Below are 13330 nucleotides of genomic sequence, written 5' to 3'. Positions count from 1 at the left end.
TAAACTCCACATGTGATATTCAAGCTTCCTTTATTGATTTTGTTGCTTCCTTGCTTAGCCTCTTCTTCCCTGAAATCATCCAAACAATTGCATCAAAGTCCTGCAAAATTTCATGAGAAATCTTTCATTCATAGCATTTAAGTAATATAACTAAAACTCATGGAATTTGCATCAAAATCATATTGTTTGGATGGTTCATTACTTTGTTCTTCAATTAACCATTTTTGGTTACTTTAAGCTCAAGAAAATGCATAAAACAACTAAAACTAACAGAAAAATGCTAGTGAAACTAGCCTATGATGCCTTGGCATCACAACACCAAACTTAATACTTGCTTGTCCCTAAGCAAGTCCTGAGTTATTTGAGAAGAAAGTATGAAACAGAAAGCAATTACATTGGCTATATTAGCAAGCATTTGAAGTTCATCAGAAGGGTTTTATGCAGAAAGTTGCAGCATCACTTTTTCATACTTATCAGGTAGGATTATCACTTTTCCATTGCATCCATCAAACATTGCTATGGCCTCTTGTTATTCTTATGTCTTTGGCACTTTTCTCTTCTTTGTTTTTTCTTTTCTTTTTCTTAGAGCTTCTTTTGCTCCTTGTTTGCTTAGTGTCATGTGTTGCACAAGCCTTTGGCATTTTCTTTTTCTTATCAGTGCACTACACATATCCACTTTAGGCATTTTAGTTCACATTTCTTCTTGAGACATTGGTGCCCAGCACCTCTTTGTGTGACTAAATGTTTTGTATTTAGGTTGCTCTTGATAATGGACCTTTGGTTGATAATCCCGGGTTAGTTAACCCAAGTTACCAAGTGTTGAAACACTCCTCAGAACCTATTCATCCAAGCATATCCTTAATACATAAACACCACAGGCATTTGTCTCAGAAGTTCAAACCATTGGTACCTAGCTTATTTTCTCAATTTTTTTTGCTTTTTGGTCGCCTTTTTCCGTGGCTTTTTCTTCTTCTTTTTCTTTCTTTTTCATGGCCAAAGACATTTATTCATCAAGATCCATAGACAATGTTCACTTTCTACATGAAAAAAGATAATTCTACACTCTAATTTTAGTGATCTGACTAAACAATCAAGCATGCATACCACCACTTAATTCTACTTGATTTGTCACTAATTTAGCCAAGTTACTTTTGTTCAAACTTTTTCTTTTATTTTTGGAAACAGAACAAGCATGGCACGCACTTGTTTAAGAAGGTGAAGTTATATCCAAACATCCAGGCATTCACTTTATTCAAAGCACTTAACAAACACACATACAAAAAAAAAAACTACACATTCCAGAAAGATTCAACATTTACAGTTTAAACCAGAACACGCATGCTTTTGTTTGCCCTTTTTAAAGAATTATCAAGGAACAATACCACCTTGTGAAATTCCTTGTTTTCTCTTTGTTGTCAGGAAACAATTTGATTTCTCCTTCTTCTTCCTAAATGTTGCTTCATGCTTTAAGGTTCTTGTTTCCTTTCCTGCAAAGAGTAATGAAGTTGCTTGCTTCTCAAGCACTTTGAGTGGTTAGCTCAACTATGTGTGGGTAAGTATCGGATTCTTAGGTTGGTGTGTGAACACCAAACTTAGTCTCCCACTTACTTCTCTCTGTTCTTTGAATCCTTTAGTTATCTTGGAATGATGTTGCTACTAAGGGTTTTAAGCATTTCTGTGACTGCTTAGAATAGTTGTTCCTTTCATATAATTCAAAGGTTGTTGTGTTCAGTTGATCTTTATGGTGGAACACCAAACTTAGAGTCACACATTCCCCCTTGACTTATTGATCCATGAATTCATTGTTTGGTGTGAAACACCAAACTTAATTCTTTGCAATGCACAGAAACTACTTTACCCTTTTTATTGAAACAAATAAAAGAAACAGCAACAAGGTATTACCTCAGGTTGGGTTGCCTCCCAACAAGCGCTTCTTTAACGTCATTAGCTTGACGGTCAGCTTCCTCAGTTGAGGTGATATTTAACTTTGTCCTTCTCCTCCACATCTCCCAAGTAATGTTTGAGTCTTTGACCGTTAACAATGAAGGTTCGTTGTGACTTTTCTTCCATGATTTCTACTTGTCCATAATTGGAGACCTTGGTGACAAGGAATGGTCCAGACCACCTTGATTTTAGCTTCCCTGGAAATAGCTTCAGCCTAGAATTGTAGAGCAATACTTTTTGCCCTTCTTCAAATTTCCTTGGGGCTATGTTGCTGTCATGCTTCTTCTTTGCTCTTTCTTTGTAAATTTTGGCATTCTCATAAGCTTCCGCTCTGAATTCTTCCAACTCTTGAATTTGCAACATCCTTCTTTCTCCAGCTGCTTTGTTGTCCAAGTTCAGAAGTTTCAAGGCCCAGTATGCCTTGTGTTCCAACTCCAGTGGCAGATGGCAAGCTTTTCCATATACTAGTTGGTAAGGAGACATTCCAATTGGTGTTTTGAAAGCTGTCCTATATGCCCAAAGAGCATCATCTAGCTTAATCGACCAGTCCTTCCTTGAAGTTCCCACAGTCTTTTCCAGGATCCTTTTGAGTTCTCTGTTAGATATTTCGGCTTGCCCACTTGTCTGTGGATGGTATGGTGTGGCTACCCTGTGTTTGACTCCATATTTTAGAAGCAATGCCTCTAATGGTTTGTTGCAGAAGTGGCTTCCTCCATCACTGATGATTGCTCTTGGAACCCCAAAACGGCAAAAAATGTGTTTTCTGAGGAAGTTCATGACTACCTTATTATCATTGGTTGGAGTTGCTATTGCTTCAACCCATTTAGAGACATAGTCTACTGCCACAAGGATGTAATTATTTGAGTATGAGGAGGGAAATGGTCCCATGAAATCTATCCCCCATACATCAAACAATTCAAGTTCCAGAATGAATTGTTGTGGCATTTCATTTCTTCTTGGCAGGTTCCCAGCTTTCTGGCATTCATGGCAGTGCTTCACTAATTCTTTTGCATCTTTGAAGATAGTGGGCCAATAAAAACCACACTGCAACACCTTAGCTGCTGTTCTTTCTCCTGCAAAGTGCCCTCCATAAGTGGAGCCATGGCAGTCCCATAAAACTTCCCTTCCTTCTTCCTCGGATATGCATCTTCTGAGTATGCCATCGGAACATTTTTTGAACAAGTATGGTTCGTCCCAGATGAAGTATTTGGCATCATTTACCAATTTCTTCCTTTGATGTTTGTTAAATTCCAAAGGTAAACTCCCAGTGGCCTTGAAGTTTGCTATGTCTACAAACCAGGGTGCTTTGTGAATTGCCATGAGTTGTTCATCAGGAAAGCACTCATTTACATGTGTGCTTTGTGTGCTTCCTTCTTCACATGGTATCCTTGATAAATGATCTGCCACCTTGTTTTCTACACCCTTCTTGTCTTTGATTTCAATGTCAAATTCCTGCAACAAAAGAACCCATCTAATAAGTCTCGGTTTAGATTCTTGTTTAGCAAGCAAATATTTTAAAGCTGAATGATCAGTGAAGACAATGACTTTAGATCCAATGAGATAAGATCTAAATTTTTCAAATGCAAAGACTATTGCCAAGAGTTCTTTTTCAGTGGTTGTGTAATTCCTTTGGTTAGCATTCAAGACTTTACTGGCATAATAAATCACATGTACCAAATTGTCTTTCCTTTGTCCTAACACTGCCCCAATAGCAAGGTCTGATGCATCACACATCAGTTCAAAAGGTAAGTTCCAATCAGGTGGGGCAATGATAGGTGCAGAGGAAAGTTTTTGCTTCAAAAGTTCATAGGCTAGCATGCAATTTTTATCAAATACAAAGGGTGTATCAGAGACAAGCAAGTTACTCAAAGGTTTGGCTATTTTAGAAAAGTCTCTAATAAACCTTCTGTAAAAACCAGCGTGTCCCAAAAAGCTCCTAACTGCCTTGACATTACTTGGTGGAGGTAGTTTTTCAATGATTTCCACCTTAGCTCTGTCCACCTCCATGCCTCTATTAGAGATTTTGTGGCCAAGGACTATTCCTTCTGTGACCATGAAATGACACTTTTCCCAGTTTAATACTAGGTTAGTCTCTTGGCACCTCTTAAGCACCAAGGCAAGGTGGTGTAGGCAGCTGGGAAAAGAATCCCCAAACACAGAAAAATCGTCCATGAAGACCTCAATAAATTTTTCAATCATGTCCGAAAAGATGGACAGCATGCATCTTTGGAAAGTGGCAGGTGCATTGCACAATCCAAAGGGCATGCGTCTATAAGCAAAAACTCCATATGGACAAACAAATGATGTTTTCTCTTGATCACTAGGATCAACTACTATTTGGTTGTAGCCTGAATATCCATCCAAGAAGCAATAGTAAGCATGTCCGGCAAGCCTTTCAAGCATCTGATCCATGAATGGGAGCGGGAAATGATCTTTTCTGGTGGCTTCATTGAGCTTCCTGTAGTCTATGCACATCCTCCACCCAGTAACGGTTCTTGTGGGTATGAGTTCGTTCTTCTCATTTGGCACCACAGTTATGCCACCTTTCTTGGGAACTACATGGATGGGACTAACCCATGGGCTATCAGAAATGGGGTAGATTACCCCTGCCTGCCATAACTTCCTGACTTCCTTTTGTACCACTTCTTTCATGACGGGATTCAATCTTCTCTGAGCTTGAATGGAGGGTCTAGCATCCTCTTCTAACAAGATTTTATGCATGCATATGGATGAACTTATCCCCTTCAAATCAGCTAGGGTCCATCCAATGGCATCTTGATGAGTTTGCAGCACCTTGATTAATTCTTCTTCTTGTTCTTGGCTCAAGGCCGAGCTAATGATAACAGGGTGACTCTCATCACTACCCAAGTATGCATACTTGAGATTAGGGGGCAATGCTTTGAGCTCAGGTTTTGGTGCTTCCTTTTCTTCTTTCACTTTCTCTGGCATGCTTAGCATGGTTGTGTCAGCACCCTTGATATCACTAACTTCAATATCCTTGGTGAACTCCTCCTCTGCCACTTCCTTTATTGTTTCCTCAAAAGTTTCTTGTACTGCAATGTCCACTACATCAACCCTCATGCATTCCCTTAGTGATTCTGATGGATAGCTCATTGCCTTGAATACATTAAACACCAATTTCTCATCATGTAGTCTAAGAGTGAGTTCACCCTTTTGTACATCTATGATGGCTCTAGCAGTAGCTAGGAAGGGTCTTCCCAGAATTATTGAAGCTTTGGCTTCTTCCTCCATATCTAACACTACGAAATCAGCAGGAAATATAAATTCTCCCACTTTCACCAACAAATCCTCAACTATCCCATGAGGGAATTTAAAAGTTCGATCTGCCAATTGGAGGGCCATTCTTGTTGGTTTGGCTTCCTCAATCTTCATTCTTCTCATCATTGTTAGCGACATCAAATTGATGCTGGCCCCTAAGTCACACAAGGCCTTCTCCACCATGACTTCTCCTATGATGCAGGGGATTTGGAAACTGCCTGGATCCTTCAATTTCTGAGGCAATTTGTGCTGAATGATGGCACTGCATTCTTCAGTTAACAACACAGTTTCCTCATTTCTCCAGCTTCTCTTCTTGGTCATTAATTCTTTTAAGAATTTTGCATAGAGTGGCATTTGCTCTATTGCCTCAGCAAAGGGAATGTTGATTTGAAGCTTCTTGAAAATCTCCAAGAACCTGGAGAATTGGCCATCCTTTTCACTTTTCATCAAACGTTGAGGATAAGGTGCTTTTGGTGTGTAAGGCTTCAGGACCTCTTTTTCTTTTTCTTTTGTTGCAAACGGTGTAAAAGATTGTCCTTGTTCTTTGTCTTTCACATTTTCCTTTGCTTCATCCTCTGTGGTTTCCCTTGAGATCTCCTTTAGATTCTTTCCACTTCTGAGGGTTATGGCCTTACATTCTTCCCTTGCTATAGCCTTGGCAGCATGAGAACCGCTTGTCCCAGGGGCTTGCTTAGTCAAATACAAAATTTGATTTTCTAGCTTCTGGATGGCAGCTCCTTGGTTTTGCAAGTTAGAATTTACTTCTTCCTTAAAGGCTTTCAATTCAATTATGTCTTGGCTCATGGTTGCAAGCATTCCTTCTATCCGGTTTAATTGATCTTGAAATTGTTGGTTCGGATTAGGTTGGGTATGTTGATTATTTTGGCCATGATATGATGATTGGGGGTAGGTGCTTTGTGTGGCTTGGTATGATCTTTGGTTGGAGTTTTGGTATGTGGAATTGTTATGTTGGTTGTGGTTGTAAGGTTTGTGGTTTTGTGGTTGGGTTTGTTGGTTTCCCCACCCAAAGTTTGGGTGGTTTCTCCAGCCTGGGTTGTAAGTGTTGGAATGTGGATCATATGATTGCCTTTGTTGGTTTCCCACATAGTTAACCTCATCCCAATCACCTCCTTCAATGCCTACCTCCTCTTGATCTTGTGTGTGTATTGCAGCTACTTGCTTTGTTTCTAATTGCCTGGTAATCTCTGCTAGTTGCTTGGCAAACACCTTGTTTTGGGCTAGAATTGTATCAACATGGTTCAGCTCCATGACTCCCTTAGTGTTGTGCCTTTCTGATGCATAGTAGTACTCATTCTCAGCCACTGTCTCGATCACTTCAATGGCTTCTTCCACAGTCTTTTTCCTGTTCAATGAACCTCCTGATGAATGGTCTACAGCCTTCCTTGATTCATAAGAGAGCCCATCATAGAAGATGTGCAGTTGCACCCAATCATGGAACATGTTTGGTGGGCATTTCCTTGTCAAGTCCTTGAATCTCTCCCATGCCTCGTAGAGAGTTTCACCATCTTGTTGTCTAAAAGTCTGAACCTCAGATCGAAGCCTATTGACCTTTTGTGGAGGGTAGAAACGTGCCAGAAACTTGCTTTCCACCTCATCCCATGTTGTTAGACTCCCCCTTGGGAATGATTCCAGCCACTTAGCTGCTTTGTCCCTAAGTGAAAATGGGAACAAAAGCAGTTTATAGGCATCTTCCTGGACTCCATTGGACTTCACAGTGTCACAAATTCTCAGGAATTTTGTGAGATGTTGGTTTGGGTCTTCATTAGCACTTCCTCCAAAGGAACAATGATTTTCCACAAGTGATATTAGCTGTGGCTTGAGCTCAAAATTGTTGGCCTGAATGGGTGGTTTCTGGATGCTACTACCACAATTCCCAGAGGTTGGGTTTATGTATGAACTAAGAACCCTCCTCTCAGGGATGGCATCGTTTCCATCAGCTCTCTCATGGTTGTGAACTTCTCTATCCATGTTGAGATCTAAAGCTTCCTCAAAATTGTCCTCAGATTCTCCTTCAGATTCCTCTTCTCCCACTACTCTCTTCCCTCTTGCTTCCCTTCTAAGTCTATGAAGGGTCCTCTCTGGTTCGGTATATGGAGGAGTTGATGTCTCTCCTCTCCTACCTGTCATACAAGAACACAGCTCAAACACAAACAAGTGAAATACTCTTGGTTAATGGAAGAGTATGGTTAGCTCAATTGAGGAATTAATTCAAACAGTTAGTGAGTCAGTGAGTTAGTTGCATGAATTTAAAGGCATAAAGAAGGAAAGCATGTAACCAAGTGCAGAAATTAAAATTCAACAAGTATCTAGAACAGAATTAACAAAGCAAGAGAAAATTGCTCAATCTAGTTAGCTTCCAATTTGAGAATTGTCAATCGAAAACCAATCCCCGGCAACGGCGCCATAAACTTGATGCACATAAACTAGTTATGCTACGATTTAGGAAATTGCACGATCGGCAAAATTCCTTCCGGCAAGTGCACCGGTTATCGTTGTCAAGTAAAAACTCACAATAGAGTGAGGTCGAATCCCACAAGGATTGGTTGATTGAGCAATTCGGATTAGAAGTGTGTTCTAGTTGAGCGGAATCAAGATTTGAGATGAGAATTGCGGAATGTAAAATTGGCGGGAAAAGTAAATGAAAAGGAAATTAAATGGCTGAATCTTAAATTGCATGAATTAAAGAGCAGAATGTAAATTGCTGAAATTAAAAGGGAATGGGGGTGATTGCAAGAATTGAATTGCAGAATGTAAAGAGAAAGTGGAAATCAGAAATGGGGAATTCATTGGGTTTAGGAGATATTGAAATCTCCGAATCAAAACATGTATATCTCTTCCTCAACCAATGCATTCATTGAATTTTGCTTGGCAATCTTATATGATTGGATACCAATTCCTTGGCTCACCAATGCTCTCTAAAAACAAACAAATTCCCAATCCCTTGGTTTAAATGTTCATAAGAAGAGATGATGCTTGATCACTGATTATACCACACAATTTCATGAACCACAATTTGGTAGGATTACATGTCACAATATCCATCCAAACCCCAATCCAATCCACTGTGAGAAAGCTTCTCTAGCATGAATCCTCCATTCCTTTCCCAAGGCTCCGAAGGATTCCAAGTATGAGTAGTTTCTTTCCCAAGACAATTACTCAATGGAATTAGATCGAGAAGCTTTCTAACAAAAATTCAAGAGAAAAGATTGAAGAAGAAGATAAACTATTATTGATTCATTGAATTACAATAGAGCTCCCTAACCCAATGAAAGGGGGTTTAGTGAATCATAGCTCTGAATTCAATTACAAAGAAAAGGAAAACTAGCTCAAAGTGAAAGTGAAAAGTCTTTTTTCTAACTTAACTTCTATCCTATTTATACACTTTCTATATTGAGCTTCAGTTGTGCTTCTTGGGCTTTGAGGCCTCTCCTTGCTTTCCTTTTGCCTTGGGTTTATGATCCATAATCTTGATGAGGTTGTTGATCCAAATCCTGTAACATTTATTGAGCCAACTTAGTGATAATCAAATAATGACACATGACTCAATAAATTGAGATTTCAAACTCATCAATCCTTCAGGCCCAATCCCATAAACCATGATATTCAATTGGGTTTCATACCAAAGTAAGTTTAAGTTAGTATTTGTGCTCAAAGACTAACTTAAATCACAATATTTTTGGCCCAGAAACCTTTTCCAAGAGTGGCGTTTAAGTTGTAGTTTAAGCTTAAACTGCAGCTTAAACGCCAGACACTTCCAGTGAGGCCTTTTGTAGAAGCACGTTTAAGCTTCAGTTTAAGGTTAAACTGAAGCTTAAACGTGGAAATGGAAGAAGGTAGCCCTGGAGAGTCATGTAGTCGAACACGTTTAAGCTTCAGTTTAAGGTTAAACTGAAGCTTAAACGTGGAGATAGGAAGGGCAGCCCTGGAGGTCGAACACGTTTAACCTCCAGTTTGAGGTCAAACTGGAGGTTAAACGTGGAAAAGGGTGGAGGCATACTGGAGGTCGAACACGTTTAACCTCCAGTTTGAGGTCAAACTGGAGGTTAAACGTGGAAGCTTAGAATGGTAGCCCTGGAGGTGTCGAACACGTTTAACCTCCAGTTTGAGGTCAAACTGGAGGTTAAACGTGGAGATGGAGAGAGCAACCCTGGAGTAGAAAAGCTATCGAACACGTTTAAGCTCCAGTTTGAGTCAAACTGGAGCTTAAACGTGGAATGGCTCCCTGGTACTCTTCCTGGTTCTGGCGTTTAACCTCCAGTTTGAGGTCAAACTGGAGGTTAAACGTGGAACTCCTCCCTGGGTGGCATACTCATTCTGGCGTTTAACCTCCAGTTTGAGGTCAAACTGGAGGTTAAACGTGGAATGCTCCTTAAGTGAGGCTTTTCATTCTGGCGTTTAACCTCCAGTTTGAGGTCAAACTGGAGGTTAAACTTCAATCCCAGCATTTCTTATCCTTCATGATTTTGGCGTTTAAGCTCCAGTTTAGGCTTAAACTGGAACTTAAACTCCACATGTGATATTCAAGCTTCCTTTATTGATTTTGTTGCTTCCTTGCTTAGCCTCTTCTTCCCTGAAATCATCCAAACAATTGCATCAAAGTCCTGCAAAATTTCATGAGAAATCTTTCATTCATAGCATTTAAGTAATATAACTAAAACTCATGGAATTTGCATCAAAATCATATTGTTTGGATGGTTCATTACTTTGTTCTTCAATTAACCATTTTTGGTTACTTTAAGCTCAAGAAAATGCATAAAACAACTAAAACTAACAGAAAAATGCTAGTGAAACTAGCCTATGATGCCTTGGCATCAAAATCCCAATGTCACTCTTAGTTAAATGTTTATAAGAATTGCTTTCATCCTAATTTTCTTTTTCTCTCTTTTTTTCATGAAGGGTCAATTGTGTCCCTAAATCGGTTCATCAAGTTTTGATGAACACCAAACTTGTTTCTTGTTAAAGGGTACATCACAATTGATGCCTTCATTACCGAATAAGAATTTTTTCATTTATAAGATTTTGGAAAACAACAATTGTATGATTATTGATGCATGAATTTCAAATTTTCATGAAGCTATGTGGACACCAAACTTTAGTGTTTGGCCATATGCTTTTAAGCTTGCAAGGCACACCAAACTTAGAATTCTCAGCATATGTTTCAAAACAGTGCATGCAGGCAATGGACATGTTCATGAAAAGAGAAAAGAATTCATGCTCAAATGATCATAACTTATTGAATTTAAAATGACATGAATCTTAAATCATGGGTTGCCTCCCATGGAGCGCTCTTTTATTGTCATTAGCTTGACATTGAGGCTTTCTTTTATGATGGCTGGTGCTTGTAGAGCCTCAATTTGTCTCCCCTGACTGTGATCTTCTTCTTTGTTCTCTGGTGTTCAATTTCAGCATGCTCTAATGAGAGTATGTTGCTGACAGTGTAGTAGTCCTCAGTTTGTTGATTTGCCCCCAGCTGTTGATATATCAGTTGCACTTTGTCACCTTTGGAAAGCCCCTCTGTTGGAATCTTTCTGTTCTTCCAACCCCTTTTTGCTTTGTTTCTTCGTTTCATCTTTCCTTTTGTTGATTCTTCTTTTCTGGCCATAGGCTTTCCATGGAGACCTCTCTTTTCAGTGGCTAGTACTCTAATATCCTCTTGGGCTTCTTCATCAGTCTGCACAATCCTTAGCATTGGGATGTTGCTGTGACCTTCCTGGTCATTTTTCATATAGTCTTTCTTCTCCTTGCTAAATTGTGCCTCTGGTAGTACCTTCAGAGTGACACTCTGGTCATGCATCATGAGAGTTAATTCCCCTTCCTCTACGTCTATGATAGCTCTAGCAGTGGCCAAGAATGGCCTTCCCAGTATAACAGAGTCACCATCATCATCGTTTGATTCTAGAACCACAAAATCAGTAGGGTATATAAAACTGTCCACCTTGACCAAAAGATTTTCAATTACGCCCCTGGGGTATACCATTGACTTATCTACCAGCTCCAGAGACATTTGTACTGGTTTGACCTCCTCTATATGCAGCTTTTTCACCAGAGAGGATGGTATTAAGTTAATACTTGCTCCGAGATCGCACATTGCTTTAGTGATGGTCAATTCCCCAATGGTGCAAGGCAACAGGAAGCTCCCTGGGTCCTCAAGCTTGGGAGGAAGCCCCTTTTGAATCAAGGCCCTGCATTCCTCAGTAATCACTATGGTTTCTTTCTCATCCCAGCTTCTTTTCTTGTTGACAAGCTCTTTCAAGAATTTGGCATACAGAGGCATTTGCTCAAGTGCTTCATCCAAGGGAATATTGATTTCCAGCTTCTTAAAAATCTCAAGGAACTTGTGAAAATGCTGGTCTTTAACCTCTTTGTTGAACCTCTGGGGATAAGGCAGTGGAGGTGTGATGCTCTTTCCTATTTGATGTTGTCCCTGGGTTACTTTCTTTGAGCTATGTGGCTGGTTGTCCTTCTCTTTAAGTTTCTCAGTGCTTTTGTTTGGCATCACAACTTGCTCCTTAGCTTCATCGTCCTTTGCTTGCTTCTCATCCTCTGTTGGTTCTTTGATGCTCTCTGCTTGCTTCTGTGTAGTGTCATTGTTGCTTATCAATGTTCTCCCGCTCCTTAATTGTATTGCCTTGCATTCCTCCTTGGGATTTGGGATTGTGTCACTGGGCAGTGAGTTTGAAGGTCTCTCAACAGATACTTGCTTGGAGAGTTGCCCAATCTGCCTCTCTAGGCTCTTTAATGATGCTTCATGGTTTTTGTTTGTTATTTCCTGGTGTTTCATCATTTTCTCTATCAAGGTCTCTAAGTTGGTGAGTCTTTGAGGTTCAGGTGGTGCTTGTGGTGGGTTGTGAGATGTGGGTGGTGGATGATAGGCATTTTGGTTGGTGGAATGGTTGTTGGATTGGTACTGGTTGAGATTAGGGTAGTTGTTTTGAGGTTTTCTGTATGTGTTTTGGTTAGTCTGCTGCTGGTTGTAGTTTTGGTTGTTTCTTTGGTTGTTTTGATTTGAGTTCCTCTGACATGGGTGTTGGTTTTGGTTGTGAGTGTCTCCCCATCTGAGGTTGGGGTGATTTTTCCATGAGGGGTTGTAGGTATCACCATAGAATTCATTTGGGCTTGAATGTATGTACTGGACTTGTTCCTGCTGTTGCTCCTCTTGGATTTCTTCATTTTGCCCCCATGTGGCTGATGGTTGGCTAGTGTTAACTGCTGCAACTTGGAGGCCATCAATCCTCTTGGTCATTTGCTCAAATTGTTGTTGAATTTGCTGCTGCATTAATTTGTTTTGAGCCAGGATTGAATCCACTCCTTCTAGTTCCATTACTCCTCTCCTTTGTGATGGTTGGCGGCCTCTTTGATGAGCAAAGAAATATTGGTTGTTGGCCACCATATCAATGAGTTCTTGAGCCTCCTCTGCAGTTTTCATGAGTTGCAGGGAACCTCCAGCTGAATGATCCAAAGCTTCCTGGGATTTCAGTGTTAAGCCTTCATAGAAGTTCTGCAGCTTCTCCCACTCATTAAACATGGCAGGGGGACATTTCCTGATTAGAGCCTTGTACCTCTCCCATGCCTCATAGATGGGTTCAGCCTCCATTTGTGTAAATGTTTGTACCTCAGCCTTCAACCTTATAATCCTCTGAGGTGGGTAAAACTTGGCAAGAAACTTGGTTACCAAATCATCCCAGTTGTTGATGCTGTCCCTTGGAAAAGATTCCAACCATTGAGTGGCCTTGTCCCTGAGAGAAAATGGGAATAGCATCAGCTTGTAACTGTCAGGAGGCACACCATTAGTTTTGACAGTGTTGCATATCCTCAAGAAGGTGGATAAGTGTTGGTGCGGGTCTTCAAGTGGTCCTCCACCAAAAGAACAATTGTTCTGAACCAAAGTGATGAGTTGTGGCTTGAGTTCAAAATTGTTAGCATTGACATTTGGAGCCAAGATGCTGCTCCCACAATGTCTAGGATTTGCAAAGGTATAGGAAGCCAAAACTCTCCTCTGGGGTGGGTTGTCATTGTTGTTGTCTGCTCCACCTGGTGGATTGGTTGAATGTTCCTCCATTTCTTGGAATTCTTCGTCTGATTCCTC

At 40.3% G+C, this 13330-nt stretch overlaps 1 non-coding gene across 1 annotated transcript; it reads left to right on the top strand.

The window, feature by feature from the left end:
• The first annotated feature begins 6682 nt into the window (after positions 1 to 6682).
• LOC112725584 (small nucleolar RNA R71) lies at positions 6683 to 6786 on the top strand. The gene has a single exon (XR_003164683.1). It is a non-coding gene; the product is annotated as a small nucleolar RNA R71 (small nucleolar RNA).
• The last annotated feature ends 6544 nt before the right edge of the window (positions 6787 to 13330 follow it).

The sequence above is a fragment of the Arachis hypogaea genome, chromosome 11, assembly GCF_003086295.3.
Source record: "Arachis hypogaea cultivar Tifrunner chromosome 11, arahy.Tifrunner.gnm2.J5K5, whole genome shotgun sequence".
NCBI lineage: Eukaryota > Viridiplantae > Streptophyta > Magnoliopsida > Fabales > Fabaceae > Arachis > Arachis hypogaea.
The sequence above is the reverse complement of the archived record's forward strand: the minus strand, read 5'-3'. Positions and strand labels throughout refer to the sequence as shown.